This window comes from Phyllostomus hastatus, unplaced genomic scaffold, assembly GCF_019186645.2.
Source record: "Phyllostomus hastatus isolate PE091 unplaced genomic scaffold, TTU_PhHast_1.1 phas_scaffold_21, whole genome shotgun sequence".
In the NCBI taxonomy this organism is placed as follows: domain Eukaryota; kingdom Metazoa; phylum Chordata; class Mammalia; order Chiroptera; family Phyllostomidae; genus Phyllostomus; species Phyllostomus hastatus.
Window position 1 is genome coordinate 14,044,396 of NW_025334017.1, and position 9,493 is coordinate 14,053,888.

Consider the following 9,493-nt stretch of genomic DNA (forward strand, 5'->3'; position numbering starts at 1 on the left):
AGCCTTAGGCCGAGGTGCAGTCTGAGAAAGTTCTGGCCAGCCCAGTGGGGAGCTCCAGCACACTAGGCAGAAAAGGTGGGTCGTTGTACTAGTAATGTGCTCAGTCAGGAACCACATGCTTGCCATCTTCCAGAGGTCGCAGCTTGTCAGGAGGCCCTGTCCTCACAGCTCTCTCTTGGGGTCTGGTAACCACTGCTTACTCTTGCCCCTTGAGGCATGCCATTGTTAATAGCTTCAAGTACTACACTGTCCCTTGTGGTTTGCTTACACCCTGCCCATACCTTTGAAGAGTCCTTTTATGGAAATTTTCCCCAAATTATCCAATTTGAATGTGCCACTTGCTCCTGCTAGGACCCTGACTTGTTACTGAGGTCATTAGTGACCTTGAAGAGTTTTTTCTTTGGAATGGTAGAAATCAATGGCTGATTGGAGTGGGTTCAAGAAAGATTGGGAGGTGGTAAGATGGAGGCTTGAGTATAAGCAGCTCATATGGGGTTATTTTCCTATAAAATGAGGCAGAGAGATAGGCAAGTAGCTGGAGAGGGTTCTAGGGAAGGTTTTTGTCCTTTTGGATGTAATTTATTATGACATGTTTGCATGCAGAGGGAATGAGCCATTAGGGACAGCAATTTCTTCTCCAGGAGATACTTGCAGAAGCCAAGTCCTTAGGTGGGAAAGATGGCATCTGGTGTACAGTGGAGCAACCATGGTAACAAGGACAGGGTTTTATTACTAGTAGGTCAGACTAGCAGAAGATGCTCAGAGGTGGATCTGGCAGTTGAAGGAGGGCTGGCTGGTAATGGATATGAAAATCTGGGTCCTTCTAGGGGCAGGACCATGAACTGACCTGAGTTAATGGTTCTGTGATAGAAGAGAGATCAGTTTCAGAAAGTGGTGAATGCAAAATGAAGAAATGGAAACAGAAAGTGTAAATGCTTTCAGTGTAAATGCTTTCAGGGAGGTTTGAAAGGGAGGAGAGAGCAGGTTGTATGAAGAGAGAGAAATAAGAGATTAAGGTAGGCTTTATGTTTGCTGTTGAATGATCTGACAATTGAGTGTGTTTAGATAGTAGGGAAGAGAGGGAGAAGTTGGAGACACTGGGAAATGGGGAGAGGTGGGAAAAGCGATGGGCTCTGAGGTTTGGGATCCTCTAGAACGTAGGCAGGAGATTAGCTTTAATAGAAGGGGACACCTCGTTTCGCACTGGAAGGAAGGAGGGAGGAGGAAGAATCATTAGGGACAAGGCAATCAAGAAACCGAGAGTGGAGATTCTTCTACACATTGATGAGATTGGGAAGGACTGTGAGCCGGATTCCTGCTTTGAGGTAGTGAGGAGGAGTGACAACAGTGAGGCTAGAGGGAAAGATGCCATGGGAGCAGGGGTTTCAAGGGCAGCATGACACTGTAATGGTTTTCAGTGGAAGGACACCATCAGCCCCAGGCGAGTGAGCTGAAGGGAATCGGAGGTTTGAAGGGAGGCTAGGATATAGGTAGAGCAAACGGTCATGGAAGTGTTTGGTGCAGTGGTGGAGGATGTGGGGTGGTTTATTTACAATGGAATCGATTATACGAGTTACAACTCTTCTAGATGCGAGTGACTGAAAGTTAACAGATTTGGAAGAAAAGCTCCAGGAACTGGGCGCACTGTAGATTACAGGAACTAGAATCAGGCACTTGACCTCATCAGGACTTAATTTTTCCCCCCTGCTTTTGCTTTTATTAACATTTATTTGATGCTGAATTTACTCCTGGGCCACAAGTTTCTGTTTCTTCTGAGATATCCTTTTCTTCTGTTCAATCTCCTCTCCTGGTTTAGGAAGAATCTGCTCTTTTTCAGTAGGATCATCTCTCTCATTGTGGCAGGGAGAGCTCGTGTGTGGGTTAATCCGCCCATGAGCTCTGTAGATTCTACGCTGAGCTTTGTTCACCTGACTGTGCTCAATGACCAGAGAACTTACATCTAAACCCTTAAGCTCACCTTTACTCTGAATTTTTAAGCATGTGTAGCAAAAATTCAGCACACTTTTTGGGCCACTGACTTTGTGTCTAGCCCCACTGTTTGGCCAGGGAGTACCTACTACTTCCATCATTGTAATGACAGAATGGCACACATCTGTTCTGTAAAGTGACATCCTTCAGATACTTGGTGGCTTCAAATACTTGATGGTGTTAGCAGTTTCATGAGTGTTCCTAAAGTGAACAGTGAATCAGTTTCAGAAGTCATCTCAGGCTGCGTATAGGAAGAGGAGGATTCTATTTCTTCATCTCTTTCTCTTTTTTCTTTCCTTATTTCGGTTTGGCTTCATTTTTCCATATTGTAAATGAACCTTATTTACATGGCAGAGAATATGGTCACTTTAAGTCCTATCAGAACAATCACAAGGAAAGACTTAGACCAGGCTGGCTTGGTTGCTTGATCATTTCTGAGTGAACTTTTGTGGCCCACCTTAGTCACATGCTTTTCCTTATGGACAGGGTGAGTCTATTACTAGAAGGTGTGGAGGAAGGGATGCTGGGCAAATAAAAACCATGAACCGACTAGTGGAAAGGTTCTGGTGGTAGAGAAATAGAAAGAGCTGGTTGGATCAGGGGAGGAAAAAACCAATAGTAGCATGAACATGAATGAATGAGAATAATAGATGGGTGGAGTGACTTTCATTTGAGGTGATGGTCAAGGACTCTGATGTATGGTAGGGTGGATATCTGAAATAATCTCAACACACACAGATGGAGGGGGTGTCTTAGTTTGAATTTGTTGTGTTTTCAAGAGGATCCTAAAATGGTGGTGGGTCAGTGGTTCCCGGGGTTGTTGGCACATGCCAGACAGAGCAGCATATATGTGGATACTTCAAAAGGCAGCTGGGTCCTTACATCTGCCAGGAAGGCCACCCAGTACATCACTTTCACCTGAAGGGAATGAGTCATTCTCTTTGTGCATCATTCTGTGAAAAATGCTTTCGTAAGCTGCTTCTATATTTAGAAGGTCTTATGCCTTAGGGAATTTGTGACTGGTTGAACTGAGCTGATGATATCTTGTAGCCATCAAAAAATGGTGTATGGCTCAGTGCCTAGTAGAACCAAGGTGTTGGGGTGGTGGCCAGGGATTCTTTGGAGCTGTTTTCTTGATTGCATCAGCCCAAGACAAAGCTTACAGCACAAATACAAACAACTGAAATGTAGACAATTCTTTGCAGTCCTCTAAACACTGTTGATATATATTATTAATTTTATCCTCATAATAACCTGGAACATAATGTTATCCTTATCTCAAATAAGGAAACAGAGGCTCTCTAAAATAACTTGTTTAGGAATTTACAACTATTACATTTTAACTCCCAAGGTGAAGTATGTGAATTTTATCTTATAAAATTATGGTACGATTTTACTAAAGAATAAATATCTTATTTTGTGGAGTTTAATGGTATAAGGCAAAGTAAAATAGTCCCAGGGAAATATGTAAATATACTTTGTTAATGACAATGACAAAATAACAGCAACTAGTATTTACTTGGTGCCAAGGATCGTACTAAACACTATGAATATTTAATATTCATTATGTTACTGGAAAGGGACCTGGCCCTGAGCAGGTCTGCCCAGGACCGGTTGGTAGTGTGTGGGTTCTTGAATTTGCGTAGGAGAGATTTCACAATGAGTCCAGGTGACTATCAGGATACATTTATTAAACCTGGGGACAGTGAAACAAGGAGGGGCTTAGCACAGAAGGAACAACAGGAGAGCCTGGATTGGGCTGCCCGAGCTCATTGGGAAGTTAGAGAAGAGGGGGCCTTGGGGACAGGTTCAGGGATTAGCCTGTGTGTTGCGACAGGTCAGGCCAGATAGGTTCACTGGATTTGGGCAGACGGAAGAATATTCATGGAGCCATGGGGATGCTTGACATTCCTTTATTCAAGGGTGGGTGATCATGCATGCTGCAAGCTGTGTGTCCCTCTGTGTGTCCCCATGTGTCTCTGCATATCACACTGCAAGTTACCTGGCCCCTTTCTCTCAGAGGGAAGTCCCTAATCCCCTAATATACTAAATACAGACAAAGTTGGCAAAGAGCCAACAGATTATACAACAGAGCTGTGTTCTACCCATGCCAGCCCACTCAAGGCTACGGGAACCATTTATTGGACCCAATCTCAAGGCTATGAGAACACTACATATCAGGCCCATTCTCAAGGTTATGGGGAAACTGCTTTCCTTAGTTGCCCAGGCATCTGGTTGAGGAAGCCAGACTGCCTCCGTTTACCCTAGGCTGGAACAAGTTGCCAGCTACCCACCATCTTACAGTCTAGGAGACTGGTGCCTGTGAGGAAAGAAGAAGGGGGGGGGGTGGTGCGTGGTGAAAAAGGGAATGGTTCAGGCTGCCTCCCAGAGGGAGAGCTAGGTTTGAGTTCTTTGCGTTGAAATTTTTATGTCTTTCTTCCAGTGAGAATCTTAGGGGAGATCTCAGGGTAGGGTTCAGTAGAATATTCATCAGTTCTCCAGCTGTGCCTTTCAGGGTCATGGTCTCCACTGATTGGTCAGCAGCAGAGCAGGGGGTCTTCAGTAATTGTAGGGGATTCTGGCATCACCCAACTGGTTTTGCTGCTTCTCTAGGCTCGGAGCTGAAACACAACTGAGGCCTTGATGTATGTTATCTCCTAGATGTTGTCTCCAGGGAGAAAAGGCTAGGGGAAGGGTTACCCTCGGGGTTGGGTCCTTGTTTTCCCAGTTTTGCCCCCTGCTACACACTCAGGGCCTTCTGCCCTGGTGACCATCTGCACCTGGTTGTAAGTTCCTTGGCCATTATGTTCAGCTATCTGTCTCAGTTTCCCTATTCCACTTGCCAAGAAATTTTCTTAGCGTCTTACTATCCTATCTCAATGACAACTCATTGAATTATTTATTGTCATTTCTTTTCTACAGATGAATACTATTACTAAACTGTTACTACCACCACCAGGAATGGAAATAGGAATAGGCCATGTACAAGGAAATCAATTATTAGTTTAATTTGGGAAATGAAGACTAGGCCAGGGAACAAGAGAGAAGGGATAAGTCCTTGAAACTAAGACAACTGATAGCCTTTGTCCCTGTGAAGCAAGCCACTCGCACCTCCTTAGCAATTTATCACTCCTTTTGAGCACCAGTATTTTCTTGGTCTTCAAATTGAATCTATATTCTCAATTTACAGTGTAAATAATGCCGTGCTAAGTGGAGTGGGGATTAAAAGAAATAGGAGTGACCAAGGGCTAATACAGCTTGGGATATGGGAGAATGGTGGTGATATTTATGCAGATGGTGAGATGGGAAGGGTGGTAACTAGGAATATAAAGTGGTGGAGTGAACAGAAGAGCTTAGTTTTAGATGTGCTGAGTTTCTTCACACTGATGTCTGGACTTTGGGAGATAGCCAAGTGAAAAGTTCCTGCAGAGAGCAAAAGATATAGGCTTGGGTTGTGGTGAATGAGTCAAGTTGAAGTACGTATCTGGAAATTATTCAGCATGGTGTAATGGTTAATACCACTAACATGGACTAGATCTCTGAAGTGGCACATAACAAGAAGAATGTATTCAGTATTTGAGGTGCCCGGAGAATAATTATATCAAAGAATTGAATTCCAAGAAAAGATGTTTTAAGACTAGCTTCCAGGATGCCAAAGCAAAAAGTGAACATGGTGAATTAACTAGCTATTGTTCCATGTAGGGGTTTTGAAACACAGTGAAAGGACTAAAAGGGTACCAAAATCTTAAATATGTACATGGCCTTTATTATCTATCTATCATCTATCTATCTATCTATCTATCTATCATCTACTTCATGTCACATGGGTAACGTGCTGATGTTGTAAATAAGGTTTGGGGGAGGCACATCTCTCACGATAGCATGAACACCCAATCAGCATGTGTATGAATTGCAAAAGGATCAGTATGTATACGGCATTTAATAGCAATGCTTTTCAGAGTGCTTTTCAGACAGTAATTTCCCATGAAGCCTCCATAAAATCTGAATGATGAAACTTTTAGGTTCACAATATTCTTTTACTCTGTAATACAAATAACTGATTTATTTTAGGCTTAAATGCTATTGCAAGAAATATGGCCCAAAGGATAGTATTTTTTTCTTTTGATTTAATTTTTATTGTATTTTTTCCCATTACCACTTAGTCCACTTATACCCATGTCCATGAGTCCTTTCCAAAGGACAGCATTACTGTAAGCTATTTCCTCTGAAGTTGAAATTCACCAAAGACACTAAATGAGACAAGTAATACAATGGGGGAAAGAAAAGGAGAATAATTATATCAAAGAATTGAATTCCAAGAAAAGATGTTTTAAGACTAGCTTCCAGGATGCCAAAGCAAAAAGTGAACATGGTGAATTAACTAGCTATTGTCCCATGTAGGGGTTTTGAAACACAGTTAATTATCACTCTCACAAGGACCCTCCCTAACCTGGAGATTCTGATGAAAGGGTCTTGCTTGGGGTCTGGGAAGCTGTGTATGTTTTAAAAGTTCCCCAGATGATTCTGAGAACTAGTCAAATTTGACAAGCACTAGTCCAAAAAAGGAAACATACCAATTCATAGGACAAAAAAAAGTATTTTTCTAGGTCTGAAATCTGAGATTTTGTTCCATGGACACTGAAGAACATTGAATAATAAAACACAACTGTCCTCAATAGCATAAAAAAGCCCCAGAGATTTTATGTGTGTACCTCATACTGACCTTTGATAAAATAAAAACCAACAACACAATGCTAAATTATAATAGATGTAGGAAAAGAACAAATGGAAAAATTACATTCCTTAGTCCTCTTCAGAAATTTGGATTCAGTAAATCTGGGTAGGGACCAGAAATTTGCATTTGTAATAAGCACTCCAGTTGAGAGTGACAAAAGTGGTCCAAGATCACATTTTTTCTCTGAAGGAGTGAATGGTTAACAATATTTCTTAAAGTTTCAGGTTTAGATATAAAAGCTTGATATATGCCATTTGTGATATGCATTTTTTGCAATTTTTGAAAACAGAAGCAGGAGAATGAAGCGGGATTAATCTAGTTCCACAAAGTAGGCTGGGGAAACTTCTGTGGTATAAAACCAGAGAGCTTCTTCTAGTTAAAAATTTTCTTCAGCCATTGGGAAAATATTGACAGTGTAGGTTGCATTATATGCTGAGAGAATAGTCTCACCTTAAAAGGAAGAAATTGATACTCAATGGATGAAAATCTTACAGAATAATGGGGAAAAACATGGGACAACTAATTAACTGGCAGTCTTTTGGTAGAGATGCTTTTTACTCATAACATGTAAGTACCAAATATAACACAGTATTAATATAATCACACACAAAATAGGCTCATCAACTTGAACTCTGAATTGCTGCAACCTAACTTATATTGGAAACCTTTGATTTATAGCAACACATGTTTTTCCAGATTGGTCTTCAATTTAAGTATATCAAGAAAAAATTTCCTTTCTTCAGAGGTGTATTCTTTGGTTCTTTGTGGTCATTAACCATCCTAAACTTCTTAAAAACCTTAGTAGAAATAAGTGAGGTAATCTGTCATATGTGTTAGCTTTCCTGCAGAATTTATAGTGCGTGACTTGACCAACCATAGAGAAAAAGTGGTGTTGGTTGAGCACTCCGATGGAGGATGAGTCCTCTCTCTACTCTTTATGTTAGTTAGTTACTGAATTCTAAATTCAGTTTAGATCTCAACAGGAGAAATAAGCTCTGATAGATCTTTAATAATCTACCATATTGTGCCTGGAAAACAAAGTTGGGGTCTACTATAGAGCTACTTGCTGGATGCAGTAAACTTGGGTTTAGTTCTCTTTAGATGGTTTTCATACTACAGTGAAACTTGAAAAGTCTCCGGTTCACCTTAATTCTCCAGGCCCTTCAGTCTAGATAATAGGTCAGGATATTTACTCTTAGGGAAAATTTTGTGCTTGAAAACTGTATCCACTGAGGAATATGAACTTAAAGATTCTTATCCTTAAGCCTAAGAGAACATTAAATAAGCATGTACCTCTCATTGTTTCCAGTTCTTGGTAATTTTTCAGGAGAAAATTCCAGTACAAAAGTGCTTGCTCCATTGGACTAAGGAGTTGGAACCTACTCAGTGTGTAACATCAGTATTTTTTTTTGCATTCTTTATTTTTAAGTATGTTTTATTGATTATGCTATTACATTTGTCCCAATTTTTCCCCATTTGCTCTACTGTGCCTGGTACCCCCATTCCCTTCAGCAATCCCCTCCCTGAGTTCATGTCCATGGGCCATGCATACAAGTTCTTTGGCCACTCCATTTCCTATACTGTTCTTTTTTTAAAATTTTATTGTTTTTTAGAGAGAGGAAAGGAGGGAGACAAAGAGGGAGAGAAACATGATGTGTGAGAGAAACAGTGAGAGGTTGCCTCTCTCCCACCCCCAAATGGGGACCTGGCTGGCAACCCAGGTATGTGCCCAGAGTACAAATCGAACTGGCAACCTTCCAGGATGGTGCTCAATCCACTAGCCACACCAGCCAGGGCTCCTATACTGTTCTTAACATCCCCCTGTCTATCTTGTACCTACCAATTTGTACTTCTTAATCCCTGCACCTTTCCCCCCAGCCTGCCCTTTCCCTCTCCCAGCTGGTGTTAACTCTCCAAATGACCCCCATATCTATGATTGTTTCTGTTCTGCTTGCTTATTTAGATGCAGTTGTTAATATTTGTGAATTTGTTGCCATTTTAGTGTTCATAGTTTTGATCTTCTTTTTCTTATATAGTTCCCTTTAACATTTCATATAATAATGGCTTGGTAATAATGGACTCCTTCAGTTTTAGCTTGTCTGGGAAGCACTTTATCAGCTCTTCCATTCTAAACAATAGCTTTGCTGGATAAGAGTAATCTAGGTTGTAGGTCATCACTTTGAATATTTCTTGTCAGTCCATTCTTGCCTGCAAAATTTCTTTTGAGAAGTCAGCGGACAGTCTTATAGGAACTCCTTTGCAGGTGACTGTATGCTTTTCTCTTGCTGCTTGTAAGATTCTCTTTAATTTTTGGCATTTTAATTATGATGTGTCTTGGTGTGGTCCTCTTTGGGTCCAACTTATTTAGGAGTCTCTGTGCTTCCTGGACTTGTATTGTCTATTTCCTTCACCAAATTAGGGAAGTTTTCTTCCATTATTTTTTCAAATGTTTTTAATTTCTTGCTCTTCTTCTCTTTCTGGCACCCCTATGATTTGGATGTTGGTACATTTAAAGCAGTCCCAGAGGTTCCTAAGCCTCTCCTCATTTTTTTGAACTGTTTTCTTCCTGCTGTTCTGATTGAATGCTTTTTCCTTCCTTGTGTTACAAATCATTGATTTGAGTCTCAGCTTAATCTACTCCATTATTGGTTCCTGTAGATTTTTCTTTATTTGACTTAATGCAACCTTCATTTCTGCCTGGGTCTTTTTTTATGCTGTTGCAGTATCCAATGGTTTCTTTGATCTTCCTGATAACCAGCATTTTGAACT

General features: G+C 40.9%; 1 non-coding gene across 1 annotated transcript; it reads right to left on the minus strand.

The window, feature by feature from the left end:
- Window positions 1-5,806: 5,806 nt before the first annotated feature.
- LOC123833391 lies at window positions 5,807-5,911 on the minus strand. The gene has a single exon (XR_006788231.1). It is a non-coding gene; the product is annotated as a small nucleolar RNA U13 (small nucleolar RNA).
- Window positions 5,912-9,493: the final 3,582 nt, after the last annotated feature.